Source organism: Delphinus delphis, chromosome 13, assembly GCF_949987515.2.
Source record: "Delphinus delphis chromosome 13, mDelDel1.2, whole genome shotgun sequence".
Lineage (NCBI taxonomy): Eukaryota > Metazoa > Chordata > Mammalia > Artiodactyla > Delphinidae > Delphinus > Delphinus delphis.
Genome location: NC_082695.1, coordinates 13,868,250 through 13,891,278, shown reverse-complemented (window position 1 = coordinate 13,891,278; position 23,029 = coordinate 13,868,250). Strand labels below are relative to the sequence as shown.

Sequence of the window (23,029 nt, the reverse complement as noted above, 5' to 3'; positions counted from 1 at the left end):
CTTCACCCGTCCTCCACTGGCTGGACAGGTATCTCTCCTGACCCTACACCGTGGAACCCACTGGAATCTGAGACCCCGAAGCTCTGATTCTGGAGCCTTCGGAAAGGCTGGCTGAGGGTGGGATGGGGGAACTCCAGTGCAGAAAGTATGGTGTTTCCGGCACTGGGTCTCTCCCAGCCTCAGGTACGTGGGTGGATTGGCCAAAACACCACAGGCAGGTGTCAGGGGTGTGAGGGGCACACATTCTAGGCTGAGATGGTTCTGGAGGCCCAGGTCTTCCCATGATGGTGATGCTGCCTAGTTTTTACCGTCACCTGCCAGGAGAGCCTGTCCTTCCCCGACCATCCCTTTAAGACGGTTTCCCGGGGCTCGCAGAGAGGAAGACAGACATTGCTGATTCTTGGGAGACCCTGGCTTCCACGAAGAAGACTTCGCCTGAGTCTCCTTTCTCTCCATCTCAGTGCCTGGCACCCCCATTCTGTGGCTCCGTTTTTGCATCAGTAAAACGGAGATCGTGTCTTACCTTCCCGCGTCGTTGCTCGTATTACATAAACTGCTACTCTTAAGGCGCCCAGAAAAGGAGAAGGCACTAAACCTCTGTAAACGGCATCTTCAACGATCATGATTAAGCCCAAATATTTACGGGCACTTGTCTGCAGAGCCTTGTGGCAAGTGCTGGGAATATACAGAGAAGACTGGCTTCCTTGCCTTTAAGGGGCTTTGGTCTGGGAGGACGCACAGTATTTAGATGTTATGAACAGAGGAACGCAGCATCGCTGCGGCATATACTGCAGTCGTTCTCAAAATGGATTCCGGGGCCAGCAGCACCCCGAAACCTGTCAGAAATGCTCGTTCTCCGGCCTTACTGCAGACCTCTGGAGCTCTGGGGGTGGACCCTGGCAATCTGGTTTTAACAAGCCCTCCAGGTGACTGTGATGCTCCCTAAGGTTCCAGAACCACTGATAGAAAGAATACAGGCACAGGCTTTGGGGTGAAGAGGCAAATTTGAATTCCCTTGCTAGAGGTGAGGCTTTGGACAAGAAATTGTAGGAAGCTCAGTGGGGGGTGGGAGGGATAGGAGGGGGAGGAGAGGAGCGGGGAAACTGGCCAGCCCAGCCCCGGGAGGATGACGACCAGGGAAATACACCTGACCTCTCCCCGGCAGGGCATCGGCGGGTCAAAGGCCGAATCCCTCCGTGGGATGTACCTCCGCGGGATGTACCCCTGCGCTGACCCAGTTCAGGGAGGTCAGGAGGGCGTCTCAGAACGCGCCCAACCGGGATTTAAAACGTGTAAACCCTGGGTTCGGCCCGACTCCGTCTCGTCCAGGCAGCCTCTTTGGGGGGCACCCTAACCTCTCCGAGCCTCAATTTCTCCATGTTGGAGATCACTGAGGTTCCACCGAGGCTGGAAGCCGTAGAAGCACGTAGGGAGCTACAGGGTCCCGCATCAGGACCAATTTCCGGCTTTGTGCTCCAGTAAGTGGTTATAGAAAGTTCCTCTCTCGTCAGCTCGGCACCCGCCGGCCAGGGGCTGCCGGGATTCGGGAGCTGCGGCGGTTGATCTTTTCCGAGAATCCTCCACTTGCCGCGCCATCGGGCAGTGCGAGCGGGGCGTGAGGTTAACTTCCAGGCTTTTCGTTAAAGCGTCCGGAATTAACCGGCTAATGACCCGGGTGTCTGTAGGAGCGAATGAATTGCACAGAAGGCTGAGCGTGGGGACCCTGACCGGGGTAGCCGGGGCGCGTCGGCGGGGACCCAGCCCAGGAGCGCAGAGCGCAGGGCAGGGCGCACCGCCTGGGCTTAGGAGTCGACCTTGGCCTTCTCCCGGGTGGAAGGAAAGGGCGAGGATGGGAGGATGGAGAACGGGAGGAGGGGTTTGAAGGTGGGCTGTCTTGACTCTGGAGGGTTCAGTAGGCTTTCCAAGTGTTCTTTTTTCTTTTTTAAGTATAGTTGAATTACAATGTTGTGTCCCAAGTGTTCTTTGAGTAAAGTCCAAACAATGCCCCGAGCTCCGGTGACTATCCAGTGAGCGTGTGAGTGCTCTAGCCCCTGCCTGCCTTTCAGGACCGAGCTTCTGTTCTGTCCCCGTCCTCGACATCCAACTGAAGGGGCGGGGGTGCTTCTCCCCAAGACCCCAGGCCCTGCGTGGGTTCGCGCTCGGGCCGCTCTGCCCACGCCCTCTCGTTTCCAGCGGCCCAAGCTCGTCGGAGGGGACCAGAGGAGCGCTGACCTCCTCGGTTGGAGGAGATGGGGGTTGGGCCCATTTCCCCCTCCTAGACCCCCGCTCGTAACAGCCCAGAGGGCAGCGACCTTGCCCGGCGGCCACGGCCCGCCCCCTCCCTCGCGCCCCCCACCCCCTCCCGGTCAGGCTTTGAAGAGCGCGTTTTACGAACTTCTACATTTTCCTTCTGGAGGCGTGTTTGTTCTTCTCAGTCACCTCGCTCTGTTTTATGAGCTTCAGAGCTGATCTGCGTGTTCTCCCCGCCGTGTAATTTCAATGTGAACTCTCCCCGGAGCGGCCTTTCCCCTCTTGCAGCCGGCCAAGTCGTTTGAAGGCTGCACAAACATTCTTGCTCTCTCCCGTCCCCGCAAATCTGGTCTACACCCGCGAGGGCAGGCGGGGGCAGTTACCCCGAGAGTTCCGGTGGATTGGAGCCCTTCGGCAGACGCCTTCAGACCGTTTGGATGGACGAATTGGGGGAAGGGAGGGGAAGCATTCGAATAGCTGCCCCCGTGGCCCCTCTTCTTAAGGATTACGATGAGGTGTGTGGGTGTAAACATTCCCTAATCCATAGTCCAAGTTTTGGGAAGGAGGATAGTGGAGACGCACAGGGACTAGGGCAGAGGTGATGTAAACCTGCACCTTCTCTCCATTGATCGCCTGGTTCAATTTTCAACTGGTTTCCTGGCAAGGAGGTGTTATCCCCACTTTACAGATGAGGAGAACTGAGGCTGAGGTCAGTTTCCCAGCCACCCTTTTGGGATTCAACTCCTATTTTGAACGAACCCTCTTCAGAAGAATAAAGGTCAATACTTAGGGTTTAATATAACATTATTAACTACTTTTAACAAGTGCCCTTCCTTTGTTAAGCCACCCACTATGTTTCGGGCACCGTTCTAAGCCATCTGCTTATTTATTTCTCACAAGTGTTTCTCACAGTGACTCTGTGAATTAGATACTCAACACATGACAGTAAAGGCAAGGCACAGAGATGTTGTCGCAGCCCAAAGTCACACAGTGAGGAAGCGCTGGAGGCAGGATTTGAACTCAGGAGGAGGCACTCCTAACCACCAGTGTCATGCCTCTGGGGAGAGCCTTTCCCAGCTCCCTCCTGAGCCACGTGAAAGAAATCCCAGGCTTACTGACCCTGGACTGCATTTTCCTCCCCAAGGTCTGGGGAGGAACAGGAAGATGGGGATGGGACAAGGGGGTTACGTAAGATGGTGACTTCAAAGGCAGCCACCACTAGGGTATATAGCCTTGGCTCTGGGTGGCTGGCCAGGGGCACCAGTCTACACGCTGTGGGCTGTCCACCCTCGGTCTCTCACCCTACCTCTTTGTAGTCCAAGGACGGAGAGGGTGATGGAGAAGACTGAGGGCAGAAGTGGACCGGGAGGTCTTGACATTGAAGGTGGGGGAAACAGAGATTAGCAGTTGATAATCAGAGTAAAAATAATGAGAGTAGACATCCTTTATTGAGCACTTACTCTGCTCTCCATAAAAAATGGTTCTTTTCTTACGTGACTAGCCCTATGGGTAGGGACTTTCAACTACTCCCTTTAAAAGGCACAGAGAGGTTAAGCCGTTGGTTCAGAGTCACAGAGCCAGTAAAGTCGTGGCTTCAGAGCTCCAGGAGGGAGGAGGCTGTTGGGGGGGGGGGCAGGGCTCACTTTGTGTAAATCTGGCGCATTGCGGTGGAAGCAGGTTCTGACTTTCTCTGATACAAACCTCAAAACAGAATGAGAGGATCTCAGGACCCTCGGTCCAGCCACCCTCCAGATGGGGAAACAGGCCTGGTGAGGGAGTGGAGCATGACCTTCAGTTCCGTATCAAGTCAGGAGGGCGAACAAAGGTGGAACCCCATGGTCTGGGGCTTACCGGCTCCCTCCCAGGCCAGGGTGCTGACAACAGCCCTGAGGGAGGAAGCAAGGGAGGGGTGTGAGAGCACCAGAGACAGACCTGGGTTTCCCTTTTGTCCTCAACTTACTGTGTGACTTTGTGCAAGTTGCTCAACCTCTCTGGGCCTCAGTTACTCCACCTGCAAAATCGTGGTGGTACAGGGGTTAGATGGTTTAATTGCTAAATCATCGGTGATCGTAATGTTCTTAGATGCTCATCTGGCCACAACCAAAAAGCAGATTCAGAGCCCAGTAGAATGGGTTTCCGATCCCAGGCTTCTCTGAAATCAGGCTCCCCAGACTTTGGAGGGTGGGTGGCAGTGGGAAGCTCCCTGGATCGCTGAAGAAGCGCCCTTTCTTTCGCAGGCACCCCAGAGGCTTCTTGGTTCCAGCCCAACGATGGAGTCTCTGGGCTTCTACATGAGAAGTGGGTTATAACCCCATCTCTGATTCCTCTGAGGCCTCCTGTTCTTGGGGCCACTGAGCCCAAGGAGTGGGGGCTGGAGGGTGAAGGTCTTGGCTAGAGTAATTAGGCTTGGCCAGGGGGTCTCTAAGACCAAGAAGCTCTGTGTGCTATGCCTGTATTTATATCGAACCAGACTGACTTACATGAATACCGGTTTTAGGCTCGCATGGACACGGTATACCCCTGCTCAGCCCACCCTCCTCCTTTTCCTTCTTCTTCTTCCTATTATTATGATTAGTGCTGTTATTTAAGGGCTACGCTTTTTCTAGCAGCACTGTAAGCCAGCTGTGTTGCAATTTACAGTATAACATTGAGAGTCAGAGAGGTGGAGACACTTGCTCAAGGTGCTCAGCCAGTAAGTGGCCCAGAGACAGAGAAAGACAGATGAAAATAGAGGGCAGAGAGAAGAGGCTGAGGGAGCAGGCAACGTGACAGACAGAAGAAAACTCCCATCTCCCTGCCCTAAATCTGACACGAGCTGGGCCATCCTCGATACGATCACAGACACCCAAAGACACCTGGGACACAGAACAGTCCCAGGAAGTGAATTGTTCCTGCAGCGAGGGGTATCCCTTAACGCTGGGATCAACAGCTCCACAGATGTGCTGATGGACGCTCTAGGGCTGATTTATAGAGCTGTCTCCATTCCTAGGGACTCCCTGAGGCAGTGGAGAAATTACAGAAATCTCAGGCTTTCCTATTCTGCTCCAGGAAATGGAAGGATAAAGTGTGCAGAGGTGGGAGCCAGTGCCCAGGGCAGCAGAGGAAGGCAGCCTGAGGGCCCAGCTGGTTGGAGGTTCCTGGGACGCAGGTTCAGGCAATGTACCAAACACACGGGGCGGGGGAAACAAGGCACCCCACTGGGGGCTGGAGGCATGGGGCAGCCAGTGGTGGATAAAACTATTGTGCCTCCAGGAAGAGTCAGAGGGGGCCTTGGGCATTATTTTACGGACCCAGAGAGGGACACTACTTGGCCAAGGCCACTCGGAGTCTGGGATGGGGTCAGGGATGGGGGTCCCGCCTCCGAGGGCCTGGAACCAGCCCTTCCCAGCCCCCCTGCGCCGCATGGGGTTGGGGGAGTAGTGGTGGGGTGTTTCCGTAATGGCTCCAGCCGAGGTGTCGTGGGCTGGTCCAGCTCAGACGTTCAGCCTCGGCCTCCCTGTGCCCTGGCACTCGCGGCGCGGCTGCGCACTTCTCCGCATCGTGGGCTGGAGAGATGGCCCAGCTTGTCGGGCCTGGGAAGGAAGAAGGGAAAGCAGGGCCTGGAGGACGAAGCGGGGGTGGGGGGAGCGTAGGGGGAGGGAGCTGCGAACAAAGGGGCCCGCGCTGGATCAGGCAGGGCCGCTGAGTGACGATCCCCAGGCCCAGCGGCGGGGCGGGGAGGCTGGGGGGGGGGCGGGGCGGGGGCGCAGGGAGATGCGGAGACACAAACCCACACAGAAGAGAGAGCCAGGCGGAAGGGCAGAGATGGACGGAGAGAGATCGGAAGAGAGACACACAGAAAAGAGAGAAGGAGGCCGGCTCGGAGGTGGAAGGATGGAGGGAGAAACACGAGACAGAAGGATACCGAGGCACACAGAGAAACACGGGGAGACAGAAGGTAGACACAGGAGAGACTCAGGGGCGGACAGAGAGAAATAGACTCAGAGAGCCAGAGAAGGAAGCCTGAATCAAGAGGGGGGAGAGAGAAAATAAAGACCCGGAATTGATACAGAGACAGAAAGGCATTGTGAGTGGGAGAAACAGACCTGGAGGGAGACAGAAACAGAGAGGAAGTGAGCAGAGATGGATAAGACAGCAGAACCGGTCAGTGTGATTTGTAGCCGACAGTGGACAGAAAACCACATCGATGCAAATTCACTTCGGCAGCAAGGATCTGAGGTTCTCTCTGCTGTGGGTCCTCGGCTGTCCGGGCCCAACTGGTCCTGGGTCAGGGGACATTTACCCCTGAGGCTCCAGCGTAAGGGACTTTGGCTACAATTAGTAATGGGGTTAGTTTCCTTTCCAGATAAAGGGGCTTCTGTAAGTGGTTTTGAATGCCCTGCCAACCCCATCTTCAATTTTTAAGGGTCATCCTGCCACCTCTGGAGTGAGCATCTGAGGGTGTGCTGCCCCCAGGCTGTCCGACTCCAGGCAGGACCTCAGGGACACTCAGCAGGCCCTCAAGGGAATATCCGTCCAGCGGTAGGGACACACTTGCCTGCACACACGTGTGCAACCTCTCCCAGATACAAGCATCTTCATTGCATATGTGTGCACATACCCTCACGCAAGTCCACCAGACACACACACACTTCACTCACTGTGGCACACATGTGTGAACTCACCTATTCATTATTTGTTTAGAATCTCTCACATGCGAAGTGTTAGACTGGACATTAAAGATACAAAAACAGGGCTTCCCTGGTGGCGCAGTGGTTGAGAGTCTGCCTGCCGATGCAGGGGACAGGGGTTTGTGCCCCGGTCCGGGAGGATCCCACATGCTGTGGAGCGGCTGGGCCCGTGAGCCATGGCCGCTGAGCCTGCGCGTCCGGAGCCTGTGCTCCGCAACGGGAGAGGCCGCAACAGTGAGAGGCCAGCGTACCGGAAAAAAAAAAAAAAGATACAAAAACAAAAGAGTGGAGGGGATCTCCCAGTCTCCCCCTGTAGGCGGGGGTACCAGGGAGGCGCCAGGCACTGGGCATGGGAACTGTCCCTCTGTCTTTGAGAATGTCCAGGGTCAAGGTCTGTGGCGTGGTAGAGAGGTCCAGGCCCCCCACCTGTGTAGTCAGGGCTAATAGCACCCCCCTTAGTGTAGGTGAGCTTGGAGCAAGCTTGGGGTCTCCCAGAATATGGATTCATTCTTCATCCCCAAAGCCTCCCCCCTGATATGGGGATTCAGAGGACTGGGGGTCCTGTCCCTGCATCAGGTTCTCAGAACTGCCCCCCACATCTGTTTCTTTGGGGAGTCAGGCATAGGAGGAGATTGTCTCTTCCTCCAAAGTTGGGAACCCCACCCTGTGAGGAGCTGGGACCCTGCGAGGAGTGCGGGAAGAGGTTGGATTTCCTTTTGTATTTGCCTCAGCGTCCTGGGAGGGTGTGCACTTCCTTCCAGCTGGGCTGAGAGTAATGACCAAACCCAGTGGCCGCTTCCAGTTCTGGCCCGGTCTTTTCACTTCATACATCCTAATGATTGGAATAACAGCCAATGTTTATTGAGTGCCCACCGCACCTGAGTGTTTGCCAAGCACTTTACAGATACTGCCTGATCAGGAATTCCCTGGTGGTCCAGTGGTTAGGACTCCGAGTTTCCAATACAGGGGGAACGGGCTCGACCCCTGGTAGGGGAACTCCAAGATCCCCTATGCCGCGAGGCCAAAAACAAACGGGGACTTCCTTGGTGGCGCAGTGGTTAAGAATCCGCCTGCCAATGCAGGGGACACAGGTTCGAGCCCTGGTCTGGGAAGATCCCACATGCCGCGGAGCAGCTAAGCCCATGAGCCACAACTACTGAGCCCATGTGCCACACACCTGAAGCCTGCACACCTAGAGCCTGTGCTCCACAACAAGAGAAACCACCACAGTGAGAAGCCCGCACACCGCACACCGAAGAGTAGCCCCCGCTCGCCACAGCTAGAGAAAGCCCGTGCGCAGCAATGAAGACCCAACAACGAAGACCCAACGCAGCAGCCAAAAATAAATAAATTTAAACAAACAAACAAACAAAAAACAGCAATGCTGCAGATACTGCCCGATGGCAGGCTCAAAACAGCCCTATTACATGGGAGGAATGCTTGTGAATCCCATTGTACAGATGCAGAAACTGAGGCCCGGGGAGGTGAAAGCATTTGCCCCGAATAGTATGGCCAGAATTCATGCCCAGGCAGGCTGACCCCAGAAGTCAAGACTTTTAACTAACATCCACCCTTGGAGCAGATAGTTTTGACCTATCTCTGCTGCCTCCGGAAATGGGCAAGATGGGGGAGATTTGCATGTGATTGCGTGAGTGGGGGTGGTGGGTGGTGTAGTTTCCAGGGGTCAGCCAGGAGCTGCCCTGGGATTCAAACGGCAGAGGCCCAGGCTGGGGAGAACTTTCCAAAGAGCAGCCGTTTCCTCTGACGGCTTTAGGGGCCTTGCCCAAGCCCACCAGCTCAGTTAAGCTCTGCTTTGGTCCCGCTGGAGGACTGCAGAGCAGCCGGCTCCGCGCCCAGTTGGCCTGCCGTGTAACAAGATAGTTTATGTTATACCGCCGAGCAGAAATAAAACTACTGACTCAAGCACTGCAAACAGATGCCGCCGGCCAGAGCCCAGGGTCCGCGGCCAGATGCTCCTCTGAGAACCCCAGGAGGGTAGAAGCCGGGAGCCTGGTCCCTCCAGACCCTGCGGCTTGGGGCGGGGGCGGGGGCGGGGTGGGGTGCCGCTGCAGTAGGAGGTTTGGGGGCTGCTAAGGGGCTTTCGGAAATGGCCGGGGAGGAAATGAAGAAGGAAAGGCGGCCCATCTTTCCTTTCTCCAACTTACTCTTTCTCCACGAATTTGGCAAATTCTAAACTTGAGACCTGCCAGTTTCTGGATTTTAATGGCTTTTCCTCCCAGGAAGAGAGGTACAACCCGGGAAGCGAGGTGAAACCCAGGAAGCCTCCTGGAAACCCCCATGAGTTCTCCTAAAATACCCCAAGTAAACATGCTCTGAGTCCCCTAAACCCCCCTCTAAGAAGATTCTGCCCCTAAGCTCTCAAGAGAGTTCTGGAACTTCATCTCCTAACTCATCTCTCCCCCCCCCCCCCACCCAGGTCTGCTGCTTCATCTTCTAGACTGCAGCCACCAGGACCTTCTTTAAACCATGCAAGTCATGCTCTTGCGCCCACACCTTCAATGGCTCCCTATTATCCACGGTAGAGCTTCTCAAAGAGTCGTCTGAGGAGTGTGTGCATAGAAGTCCCCTGGCGTGGTTGTTAAAATGCATATTCCAGGGCCACACCCTTGAGCTACAGAATCCACCTCTTTTGGGGGCCTAGGAGTCTGCATTGCGAACAATCCGAACCCTTTCAGGAAGGAGGCAAGGTGTAATTTTTTTGTGAAATGAGCACATTGTAGAGTCAGTAGGGTGATGTCAAGTGGAAAGTGGGTGCAGCCCTTTTCATTCTGTTATTCAGCAGATGTTTAGAGCACCTACTGTGTGCTGAGCACTGTGTTAGGGGCTGGGTGCCTGGGATACGGTCTGGACAAGGTAAATGAGGTTCTGGCTGTCTTGTACTTCCAGTGACTTCGCAGGAAGAAGAGCTGGATGATGGTTGGAAGGTTCCAGAAGACATCATGGGGAGGTACCTCAGGACGGAAAGGTGAATTATCCACAAGGATTCAGTGGCTGCGCTCCTGATCAAAGGCCGGTGTTGCGAAAGCCTTTGAGGTCGGAATTGTGAAACAGGATTAAAGGCGCTGACAGTTCTGCAGAAGCACAGACTTTGGGGAGAAGGTGAGAAAAATAAGGAAACGGGGGCATCCCTGCTCTCTCCTCTGCTTATCTTTCCTGCACACTCCAAAGGTAGGGACCTTATCTCCCCTTCTTCCCAGACCCCCCCAAAAGTGCCCGCAGTGCTCTGGAAATGTTTGTTGAATGAATGAAAGAAGGGAGGTGGAAGACGGAGGAGGAGATAGAAGACAAAGAAGGGAGGAAAGAACAAAAAGAATGAATAAGGAGATAGGAAAAGAAGGAAAGAGACAGCAGGCCTCCTGTATAGTTCATAAACCCCAGACGTTATTTGGAGTAGGGGTGAAAACAATGTGTGTGTGCACGCGGATATAGACCCTAGAGAATATTAGGGTCTATTCTTAGAAACCAAGGCATCTAGGAACGCATAAGTGGCCCCTGTCCTGTGGTCCATTCTCTCCTGGAGGGGGAAGAAGGCAAGGGAGGCTGATGTAGAAAGGCGGAGTACTGGGACTTCCCTGGCGGTCCAGTGGTTAAGACTCTGCGCTTCCACTGCAGGGGGCACGGGTTGGATCCCTGGTCAGGGAACTAAGATCGTGCATGTCCTGTGGCGTGGCCAAAAAAAAAAAAAAAAGTGGGGGTGTGGAACTGACCTGGCTGAGGTTCATATCAATGAGGACAGTCACAGGGGCTGCCAGGGGAAAGGCGATGGGGTGTGTGCGTGTGTGTAACAGGCAGAGACTTTCAAAGCAATCAAAATAACTCTGATGAACACTCTCTTCTACCCCCTCCCTCTTGGACCCCATTTCCTCCCAGTCAAGGCCCAGGACAGACACGCCTGAAAGTAATTCTAAGAGGCAGGAGAAGTTGAGCAATTATTTTTACACTAAAAAAAAATTTTTTTTTAAAGCCCTCAAAGATATGGGCATACTCAGGGCTCTAAGATTCTCAGAGGCCCTGGCCACCCCATCCCTGAGTGCGCCCTCCTTCCCAGCCCCCATATGGTCTGGGCTCTATCTTCTGCCCGCGTGTGACAGACAGGCCAGGCCAGGCCCCCCCAGAGACCTCTCCCTCCCCAGCTGGAGGCCTGTCCCCTCTGAAACTGATCCCGGGCCTTTGGATCTAATTTGTTTCTCTGTCTGCCGGGTTTGGGGGGGTCTTGCCTGGAGACATGGTGGTCACAGGTGACATCAATCATGTCTGCATCTTCCCAGGGATGGGGATAGGATATCAGAGAGGTGACCAAGCATTTGCCACATGATTCACATCATCTCAGCATTGATTAATTGGGTTCATCCTGAGTTTCTGAATCATAACAACTGTTTTTCTCCTTCACCGAACGTCAACAGACCCTTAAAGGGGAAGGATCCATTTACCCAAGGCATGTGGTGCATTAAATTGATCAGCTCCTATTAAATGTTAAATGCTGGATGCGTTTTAGACAAAGTCGATTTGCTCGAGGTACGTTTCAAAGGTTGTGTGATGATTAGACATCTCTCTCCCTGCCTCGCCCCTTCCTCTCTAGCTTTTCCCTGGACGTGTTTTGGCTTTGGCCCCTGACAGATGGGATGCGGGAACGTGTGGGCTGATGGAGAGGGTCCTTTGCTGGGGCGGGGGGAGACAGGGTGGCGGAGAGCCCCTACAGACTGTTTAGAAGAGATACAGTTTCTGAAAAGTTTAATAAGGCAGAAAACAGTCCCGGATGCCAAACTTGCCTTCCAAAAGTTAAATATCCGGAATGCCTCCTGCCCCGAAATGGAGGAGAAAGCAGCATTTCCCAAGCCAAAAAAAAAAAAAAAAAAAGGGCAGTTTTCTAGAGAAGAGAAATTCTGTTTCTACACTGGTATGGGTTCTGGAAGCTAAATAACCCAATATGCTTGGCCTGGAAGCAAACTCCAGTTCTGATGTGATCAGTCAGTGAGAGGAGGGTCAGGAAAAATAAAATCAAAGCTCAGGCAAGTTTCCAACTGTCTTTCCTACATATGAAAAGAGATGCTCGGCCGGGCACCCAAGGTCACACTGGCTGTGTGACCTTGGACAAGTCACTGTGTTTGTCTGAATCTCAGTTTTCTGAGATCTCCGGTTTTTAAATAAGAGGACTAATGATATTCACCGGTCTGCTGAGAAGTCTAGACGAAAAGAAGGAAGGTTAGTGAAGTAACTCAGCAAATGCTGGGTTCTTGGTAGACACTGGATAGGTAAAAATGTATGTGTTTGAGGTGAGAGCGGGGCTGTCGCCGGGAGGTCCTGGTGCCTTGTGTGTGTGGATTCCTTTGGTTCACAAAGTTTCAAAATGTAGGTGAGCTCCAAGATTTAGCCAAGGGGACATTTTTGGCTGTGATCACTGGTAAGGGACCTGGAAGTGGAGATCAATCTGTAAGTGTGGGCTTGGCAGCCCCTAGTGATGTTGGAAGAGTGAATTGGGAATTGATGAGCGTGTCTGGAAGGTTCTAAGGGAGAGTGGAGGCTCTTCACCCTTATGCAGCAAACCTCCCAGGAATCCCCCCCATCAGCAGGGTTTTCTCTCCCAGCAACAGGTTCAGTTACTTGAAATGACCGGCATCCTCTGTGACCCCTGACTCGTTCTTAGTGATGGACAGAAGGTGATGGACAGGTTCACCCGTGCTCTGTGGCTCTGGGTTAGGGTGACTCTTCCCAACCTGAGCCATGTTTCTGTGGCTGCTGCTTTTGCCTCTGCTAAATCGTTTTGTGGAATGATTGGGCTGTCCTGGTGTCCTGGGAGACAGCAAAGGGGACAGACAGATCCCATGGGGAGAAACACAGGCAGAGGTGGGAACAATCCAAAGAGAGACAGAAGGAGACAAGAGAGAGAGACACACACACACACACACACACACACACAGAAAGAAACGCAGGAGAGAAAAGGATAAAGAAGAGAGGAAAAAAAAAAAAGCAGAGAGAGACAGAGACAATTACCCCTACCCAGAAATACAGAGGAAGGGGGCCAGGAGAGGGTCAGAAATACCAGGCGGTAGCTGCAAAGAGAAACTGAAATCCAAAGACATAGTCATACAAGGAGAAAGATGACAGAGGTAGAAACAGAGCGAATGAGCGGGCAGAATGAACGTGGAATTCCCTATCAGCATCACCAGGCCTTCAAAGTCCCCTGCTAGCCTGGTGCCCTGGGAGGCACTGCTGGGGTACCACAAATTAGACATTGGGGCTGCAAGGCAGGATTACATCAGGGGAGGGATGGACGGTGGGAAGGATCAAAGGCAGCCAGGGCCCTGGATTCATTGGCAGGACTCCCAGTGGGGCCCACAGGCCTGAATTCCTGGCGGGACCCCCGGGAAACATGCTGCTGGGCAGATAGAGACGTTCCAGCCGCAGGCTGCCTTCACCTCTCCCTCCCTCCCTCCCTCTTTCTCTCGCATGTTCCTTGAAATCAGAATTGAGGGTTGGTGAATGCTTCATTGAACTCAGGATAGCAGGGTGTGCTCTTCGAAGGGACCCCAGTTCTTGAGTCTCAGTTCCCTTGTGTGTGAGACAGACATTCTAGTAACAGGTGGGGACTGCCTTCCCAAATTATCGAAGACCTGATGGAATTATGTTAAGTGTTCAGGAGGAAAAAAAGTAAAAAGAAGAAGAAGGAAGGAAAAAAGGGGGGACTTCCCTGGTGGTCCAGTGGTTAGGACTCCGTGCTTCCACTGCAGGGGGCACAGGTTCAATCCCTGGTCAGGGAACGAAGATCCTGAATGCTGTGTGGTGTGGCCACAGGGGAAAAAAAAAAGAAAGAAAGAAAAAAATGAAAAAAGGGAATTCCTTGCCAGTCCAGTGGTTAGGGCTCGGTGCGTCTACTGCCGGGGCCCTGGTTCAATCCCTGGTTGGGGAACTAAGATCCCGCAAGCCAAAAAAAAAAAGTGTTCAGGAGGGCAGAAAGATGTGCTGGTTTGGAGTGAGACACTCTTGCGATTAAATCCAGCTGTCTTTCCTGAGACTTAGTCTTCTCCTGTGTAAAATGGGGATCACAGGAGATTGCCATGGGCTGTAAACCATCACCGGTGCTCGGCTGAGCCCAGCGCCTGGTGCCTAAGAAGCACGGGGCCCACGGCAGCTCTAGGAGACAGAAGCCAGATTGCTGCCCGGACAGGGGGTAATATATGGCATCCAGCTCCGGCCGAGAATTGAATTCAGCCTCAGCTGGAGAATTAGAACATTGTGATTAGAAACAAGAGGAGAGAAGGGACAAAACAACCTGTCTTCAAGTGCATGATGACAGAGCACAGACTTTCCTGGCAGCCCGGGGGGCTGGGGAAGGACAGGGCAGATCATATTAATAACAATAAATTATATCTGCACTGTGATTTATGGCTCTGAGGCTCTTCCCATTATGTTATCGCCCAGTGCCTTAGGAAGGGCGCACTCTTCTGATCATTGTCACAGCCCTTTTAATGTCCCTGCTGCTATTAGTGACAGTGGTGCGATCCGTGTTATTATTGATGTGATTCTTCTAGTTTCCGAATTGGGGAAACGGTGGTTCAGGGGGAGCAAATAACTTGCCCAGGGAAAGAGCTGGACCAGGATTTAAATCCAGGTTTTGTCCCCCTGGGTCTTTTCTGGCTGCTCCCTAGGAAAGAGACCGTCTCTTTTCCATGCTGCCTTTTTGTCTTCTCCATCCACTGGGGCGTCTTGGTTCCTTCTTTCCTGTGATAGACACTTGAGACTTCTCTTCTTATCCACCAAGGGTGAAGGGGCTCAAAGAGCCCTCCTGTTGGACCCCGAGGCCCTCCATCTGCCTAACCCACCAGCACCCATCTCTACCCCTTATTCCCACTGGTGGGAGCTCCCAGCAAGGAAAGAATTCCCTCCGGCAGCTGCCCATTGCGGGGCGGGTAGGGGTGACCCGGATGTGGACTTGAACTTCCAAGTTACCCCCGGCCCCATGGCTGCCCTCACGCCTCTCTTTGAACTCAGCAACAGCCTGGCCAGAGGGTTCACTGTCCTCTTTCCCTCTCACCTCCTGTCCTTTCCTTCAGGCAGCTTGCAGTCCGATTGGGACTGAGTTGATCTGGGGACCAGGTTCATTGAGCAGTTGCAGAGCGAGCTATTTCAAGAATGTGCGGATTCAGTCCTGGAAATGGCCTAGGAGGAGACCGCTGGGCTTCCGAGCAGGAGAACAAATGAGCTCCCCCCTGCCCGCCACCCTTCCTTGCATCCCATCCTGCGATTTCCTTTGTCTCAATCCCAAATCCCCCTTTACATGATCCCGGAGGCTTCCTAATAAAATAGAACTGTAACTTTATCTAAGACGAGTGCAGCACATGTAGAATGGATAAGGTGTAATTAATAACAGAAAATAATGTTTCCCCCCTCCTGACCTTTCACCCCCATATAAGTGTCTTAAGTTTTATGACAGCCAAGCCCAAAATGACTGTGTGCGTGCGTGTGCGTGTGTGAGTGTGTGGTGTCTGAGCCGAGCCTCGTATGGCCCCTCAGACATACTTGGGGCCAGTACGTCTGTCTGGTGAGCATTCACCTAGCCCTGGCTGGAATTGGTTTACGTTTCTGGGTGGACTGGCCTCTCGCTGAACCCAGGCACTGCCTGAAACTAATCTGATTTCTTGAAGTCAGGATTTGGTCTAGATCTCAAAATACCCTGTATCTATTTCCATGCACAACTTGGGGCAATGCAGAAGTTGAAGGATGAAAAGAATAAAGGGGTGAGTGTGCGTGTGTATACACACACACACACACACACAGTCTTTTGCTGATCTAGTACATTTCAGGATCCCGGCTGATTCTGGGGAGGGGGTATCGATAGTTATTGGCGTCCATAGCAGTAGGCAGGAAACGAAGATGAACATTGGCTTTGATGCTGTAAATCCTTGGCCATACAAGGATCTCATTATGGAAAATGCTCTCAAGCGATTGCATCTCCCCACCCCGCCACATAGCATCATCCTTGCTGTTTATCTGGGAAGGGACGAAAGAAGTGTGCTTGGCCCAGCGAGGTAGGGGCTGGAGGAAGCAGGGGAAGGGGTGAGGGGAGCCCCGTCTCCAAGTCTCCGCAGACTGTCGTCTGCCGTGGGAATTGAAGGGCACTTGCACCGATCCTGTTTGTCTTCATGGTTCCATAACTGTGTTCTTTTTGAGTAATATTATCTTGCTTTAAAGGTCACCGGGCTGGCCTGAGCTCTTGGTTTCTCGTGATTCAGTACGTGCGATGCTCAACTTTTCGAGAAGTCCTCAGCACCGACCTCTGGGTTAATGGAAGCCACACCGGCCATGAAGCCAGTGGCTTTGAATCTTCCCCAGGATGGGGAGGCCTGGGCAGGGGGAAGTGAGCTTCCTCCTTCTGAGCGGCAGCGCTGATGTGAACCAGAGGTCATGCATGTTGTGGGCCGTGTGTAGGTTCTGCAAGACAGCGGCAACTGGACCCTCCAGATTCTTTCCCACCCCAAGCCTGGGGAGTTTTATTTTCCATGTTTGCCTTCTCTGGGCTGACTTTTCCGGGACCCCTAGGGCACCAGAGGGACTTTTGGGGGGAGATCCGGAGCCCTAAATCGTTAGAGAAGGCCCCCTCTGTCTACCCCTCTGGTCTTCCTCCTTCCATCTTTGGCTATTTCAAACACAGATAAACCAATGCCTGCCCCCCCCCGGGGCACTCTCGCTCACCGATGTTAGGTGACAGGCTGGATTTGGAGGGAGATCTCTTTCTCCTGGGGGAGCCATTGGGATGCTGAGGTCTTTTACGGTCATGCTTGAACTCTGGAGAGCCCCCAAACTGACGGCCACCTCTGCTAAGTTGATCGTATATTTTTCTGTCATTCTGTCATTCCGTCATCCTTCTCCAAATGCTTTGGCCTGCCATATTTTTATGACTCTTCTTGCGAGAAGGGAATCCATGGAGGGTGGGTCAGCATGATTTATCTTCAAGGAGAAGGGAAGGGGAATTTCTTATCTGTGGTATCAGGAGGTGGGATTTTCCTCTTATCACTCTGTCTTTTGCTTTGGGAGTTTAAATGCAATACAACGGGTTGGATTGAGCAATTCAGGGAGTTCTTTAGGAAAGTTGACAATGACCAGGAATTGGGGACTCAACCCTCTCCTAATTTTACATCCTGCTAGTTATTTAAAATCACAGTACACCAGTCCTGGAGTTTGTTGCCAGGGCCAGAAGATCTTGATTGGATTAAAATATTTCCCAAGGGGAGGTTTTGAGGCTTTGGCAAACATAATGAGAGGAGTAGCTCTTCAAAAACAAAACTTGAAAAATTAAACAAGTAATATATACTCATTATTGAAAAAAAGTAGAAAAGGCCGATAAGGAAAAAAAATGACCTGTAATCCCACCCCATGGGGCTACGTATTCATATTTTACTGTATATCTTTCCAGTCTTCTGGGTATGGTACATGCGTTTTAGATGAAAATAAGTTATCGCGTATGCTGCTAATGACAGTTTTTATTGGCAAAAACTATATGTACCTATTGTAAAATATTCAAATAATATGGAAAATAACAAAACCACCACCACCAGCAAAAACTCAGATTGCAACCACTATCTACCTTCAGGTGAATATCTTTCTAGATACCTTTTCTCATATTGTTTGATACCCTGCTTTAAAAAAATCTTAACATAGGGACTTCCCTGGTGGCACAGTGATTAAGAATCCGCCTGCCAATGCCGGGGACACGGGTTCGAGCCCTGGTCCGGGAAGATCCCACATGCCGCAGAGCAACTAAGCCCGTGCGCCACAACTACTGAAGCCCGCGTGCCTAGAGCCTGTGCTCTGCAACAAGAGAAGACACCGCAATGAGAAGCCCGCGCACTGCAATGAAGAGTAGCCCCCGCTCGCCGCAACTAGAGAAAAGCCCACGCACGTTATCGAAGACCCAACGCAGCCAAAAAAAAAAAAAAAAAAAACTTAACATAGAATGGGCTTCTCCCTGCCAATAAATTTGTCTCTACACCATTATTTCTTAGGGGTGGAGTTGTGTTCCATTATAAGGGTGCACCAAGGTTTAGCTAATACATCCCCTGCAGCTGGGCAGTTAGATCATTTCCAATTGTTCACAAAGACCTCGGGGATTGGCCGATGTGTTGCAAACACTTTATCAGGTGGGATGTGTGTCCCGCCCACAGCCCATCAAACAAAGGTGCACCACGCCCACCAATAACTGTATAGCAAGACAGAAATTTGAATCCCCTAAGAAGACCTTTAGTAGCAGAAAGCCCGACTAACAGTGATTTAAACAAGGAGAGAGTTTTTGGGTTTTTTTGTTTTTCTTTCTCACAGGATGAGGAGTCCAGAGGTGGGCTGCCGCTGACATTGATCCAGCTGCCTTATGAGGTCATCAGGATCTGGCTTTGTCTTTTATCACTCCACTGTCCTTAGCATTTGGCCTTTTTTTCTCGTGCCTGTCTTCCTCATTTTCAAATATGGCTGCCTCAGCTCCAGGCATCACATCTGCATTAAGACAGGAAGGAGAAAGGGGTGGCACCAGAAGGCTTTCCTCTTGAGCATTTCTCCTTGATGAGAAATTGAAACTCTCCCCCAAATCCTCCCAACAGACCTCTGCTTACATTTTATTGGCCCAAACTGTGCCACATGGACTGCTTTAGCTACCAAGAGGCCAGGGAAGTGAATCTTTTCTTTTTTAGACCCTGTTATAGGAGGTAGGAAGGGAAAAAGCTGTTGGGAATGGCTGTTGGATTAGTTAACTAGTGGTTAGGGCAGCCAAGACATTTTCACCCATAGCTAGGCCTGTTCTGGGGCATTGCCTCTACTTACCCATTCCTGACCCTATTTACTCTGACTTTCTGTATTTCACCTGACCCTTACATCTCCGATCCCCGCTCCCAACTCTTCTCCTTTCTGTCTGGCCTCTTGGTTTGGGAGACACACTTAGACTCCCCCATGCCGGACTTGGCTTTTCCCTTAACTTTGCCTATGTTAGCAAGATGCTCTCTAGTCTGTAAAGTGCTGGGTTATTCGAAGGACTTGCTCACGTGAAAATGGATTCAGTGCTGGGCTCCGCAGTGCTGCGGCCAGGAATTCCTTCTCTGAATTCCCAGCCTCCAGCAGAGAGCTTGGCATCATTCATGCTCATTAAACCCAAATAGAGGGAGGACAGTGGGGCATCTTTTTAACCCTAGTGATTCCACAGATCTGATAGAAGCAGAGCTGGCAAAGAATGCCCTGAGTGAGATTCTTCCGGGGGCGTTTCTTCAGTGACCTGTGGCTGACTCTTGATTTGGGACACGTTGCCCAAGAGGAGACGCCCTGTGGCATCAAGATGCTGCATCTCTGAGAACTCTGCTTTGTGACTAGGTATCATGGGATACCTTTGAGTTGGACCACACTCCAGTTTCTCTTGGGAGGATTTTTTTTCACTCTGCAACCCCAAAGATCCTGAGATAGGTGAGATCTAACGTTGTGTGGAGAGTCTATGATCAGGTTTGCTGTGAATCTGCAGCTTAAAGCCAGATCTGGATCTGTTATGATCATTTCACGATTTTGTTTACCATAGTGAGTCCAGGGTCTAGACAGGATGGAAATAGCTAGAGGAACCTACTCTCCCAGGTTTATTTGTCAAATAAAACTGGGGGCAAGGGGTGGGGTGGGGGGTGGTGGATGTAAAGACAAAAGTATGAAAAGAAGAAGAGTTAACGTTCTTTGAGAGCCTATTCTGTGCCATGGCCCCGAGGGAGGGCATTTGACATATACGAGCGAACTTAACCCTTGCAACGATCACTCGATATAGTGCTCTGTTATTCTTGCTGTGTAACAAATCACCCTCACATTTAGCAGCGTAAAACCACTCACAGCTCCTGCTGTAAGAATTAAGCCAGGATTCAGTGGGAATAGCTTGTCTCTGCTCCGTGAGGTCTATACAGAGAGCTCAGTTGGGAAGGCTCGATGACGTGGTGACTTAATGGCTGGGGACCAGAATTATCTGAAGGCTCCTTTACATCCTCTGAAGGATTGAGGCTGGTGTGACTTGAAGATTCGGATTGCCAGTCAGAGCACCTACACAGGCCTCTGCGTGTGGCCTGGGATTCCTCCCAACGTGGCCGCCTCAGGGTAGCCTTAACACCGTGGCTCAGGGCTCCAAGACCAAGTGTTCCGGCAGACAAGTCAGAAGCTGTATCGCCTTTTGTGACCCATCTTAAAAGTGTACAGCACTATTTCTGCCATGGTCTATTGGTTGAAACAGTCACAGACGACCCAGATTCAAGGGGAAGGGACACAGATACGTATTTGGATGAGATGAGTGTCAAAGAATTTGGGGATGGATTTTAAAAGTGCTGGAGGTAGATACAGTGAAACCCAATTTTACAGACAGAAAAGTGAGGTCAGAAAAGGTTGGTGATCTGTCCAAGATAACACACAAAGCACGATGCGGGGCCAGGATTGAGCCCAGGGTTATAGTAGAGAAAATGCTTATGAATGCATATGAAATTATGCATTTATTATATTAAGAAGAAGAAATAAGATCACTTCTGGCTCAGAGATCATTAACAGCTGGTTCAGTGCGACCTACGCTCTTTACCGAGGGAGACACTGACTCCTTGCTGGAAGGCTGTAGGCTATTGGACTAAACACACAAGCCGTCACAGTGAAGTCAACTGGGTAAATATTATTGGCAAAATGGGGTGATTCCTCTCAGAGTGGGGTCATCCTGGTTTTGAGAGGTCAACCAGTCCAGCCTTTTAGCAGAACCTCTCATAAACCTCAGTGGACTCAGGGGTCAATCCAGGTTTTGAAGATAACAACTAATACGCTCATAGCACTGATGTTTACTGAGGACCTTTATATGCAATGTCTCCCTGACTTGAAGCAGCTTTTAGATCTCTTCTGCCTGCCTGGGATATATCCTTCTCATCCTGCTGGATAATAGCTTACCTGGACCGAGTGCTTATGATGGTTTCAGCGCAGCGTGGGGTTCTTTATTCCGGTTATAATCATCACAACACCTCTATGAGGGAAGGATTAATATACCCATATAACAGATGAGGATACTGAGGCTAAGTAACTCACCCAAGGTCACCTAACTTAAAAGGGCACAGTGAAGATTTGGACTTAGGCCAGCGGTGGTTACACCCTTATCCATGACAATGACTGTGTCCTCACTTTGAGATGCCTGTCATGGGTCCATTCCAGAGCGCTGGTCGGGGCTCCTCTGGTTGGCTGAGTGTGTCCCTAGGAACACCCTAAACACAGCCCCCGGCGGAAGCACAGGGGTTAGAACTCCAACCCTCTAGCCCGGAGCTATTGACATTGGGGCCTGACAGTTCTTTGTTGTGGGAGCTTGTAAGTTGGGAGGAATAATGGGACCTACCTACAGAGGGTTATTTTGAGGATGCTTTGAGTGAATATTTACAAAGTAAATGACAGATGAACTGTTACTCTATCTCTTGCTACTACAAGATGAGAAACATCTTTTATCTCTGCATCTTCAGTGCCTGGGACTTGGAGAATGTTCACTGAATGAATGTATAATCCTTAAGTACTGTCTTTTACATGCAAACAGTAGATACCTACACTTAAGTCTACCTGAAGTCCCACTTCCCAGCCTGTATGCAGACCCATGTGTCCCTGGAAAGTTCAGAGCGCAAAGGAAGCCTCAGATGGGCTCACCTTTGCGTGTGGAAAATTCCGCAGATGCACTTTCTGGTCCAGATCACCCCTCCCTACCCCCACCAACTGCAACTCCGCAGACAAGCCAGAGAAAAGAGAAGGGAAGAGTGAAGACAATTCTGAATGCAACAGCGAATTCAGCTGGTGTGTGGAGAAGCGCAATATTCCAAACACAATTAAAACCCAATCAGGGTCCGGAAAAGTGCATTAATGTCCCTCAGTCAAACAGAGCACATGTGGCTTAGGCGTCTCTCTGGGGGCCACTCCTTCAAGGGCTGTCATGATGTCAGTGAAGTCCCCACCCCGGCAGAACCCCTTACTATCCTGCCCAGCCCTGAACCTCGGAGACCAGGATCTCTGGCCTAGAAGGGAGCCCAGGGCCATCTCTGTTTGTCTATTTTTTTTTTTTTAATTAAAGAAAAAAAAACATTTTTTTTTGGCTTCTCCATGTGGCTTGCGGGATCTTAGTTCCCCAACCAGGGATCGAACCCGGGCCCCCTGTAGTAGGAGGGCGGAGTCCTAATCCCTGGACCGTAAGGGAATTCCCTGTTTGCCTGTGTTTTTATCTCTAGGTATATATGTGATTGCCGAAGAGGAGAGGTCATCTGACTTTCCACGGGCGTTCACTTATTTTCAGGAAAAAATGGAAATGGTTCACTCATTCAGTCAACAAACATTTCATCTAGGGGCTGCTTCTGTGAGTCCAGCACTGGGATACATCAGGGGTTCTCAGCTGGGGCCAATGTCCCCACAGGACATTGTGCAATATCTAGACACACCTTCAGTGGCCACAACATGGGGTGCCTCTAGTGTAGGGGCCAGAGATACCATGAACCATCTTGAAATGCTCAAGACAGCTTCTGCAACAAGGAATTATCCAGTTCAAAACAATAGTGCTGAGGCTGAGAAACCTAGCTAAGGCCCAAGCGATAGATAGATGAGGTCCCTGCCTTGGCTAGGTTTCCTTGAATGCAGTCATCTTAACTATTTTTTTTCTTTTTTTAAAAAAATTTTTGGGGCTTCCCTGGTGATGCAGTGGTTAAGAATCCGCCTGCCAATGCAAGGACGGCGGGTTCGAGCCCTGGTCCGGGAAGATCCCACATGCCGTGGAGCAACTAAGCCCGTGCACTACAACTACTGAGCCTGCGCTCTAGAGCCCACGAGCCACAACTACTGAGCCTGCGTGCCACAACTACTGAGCCCGTGCTCCACAATTGCTGAGCCTGTGCTGGAGAGCCTGCAATCCACAACTACTGAGCCCACACGCCACAACTCCTGAAGCCCACGTGCCTAGAGCCGGTGCTCCACAACAAGAGAAGCCACCGCTGTGAGAAGCCCGCGCACCACAATGAAGAGTAGCCCCCCACTCGCCGCAACTGAAAGAAAACTCGCGTGCAGCAACGAGGACCCAACACAGCCAAAAATAAATA

General features: G+C 51.6%; 1 long non-coding RNA gene across 1 annotated transcript; it reads left to right on the top strand.

Moving 5' to 3' along the window:
• The first annotated feature begins 1,368 nt into the window (after window positions 1-1,368).
• On the top strand, window positions 1,369-22,996 carry LOC132436479 (uncharacterized). The gene is made up of 3 exons (XR_009521795.1): window positions 1,369-1,478; window positions 9,828-10,040; window positions 22,636-22,996. It is a non-coding gene; the product is annotated as an uncharacterized lncRNA (long non-coding RNA).
• The last annotated feature ends 33 nt before the right edge of the window (window positions 22,997-23,029 follow it).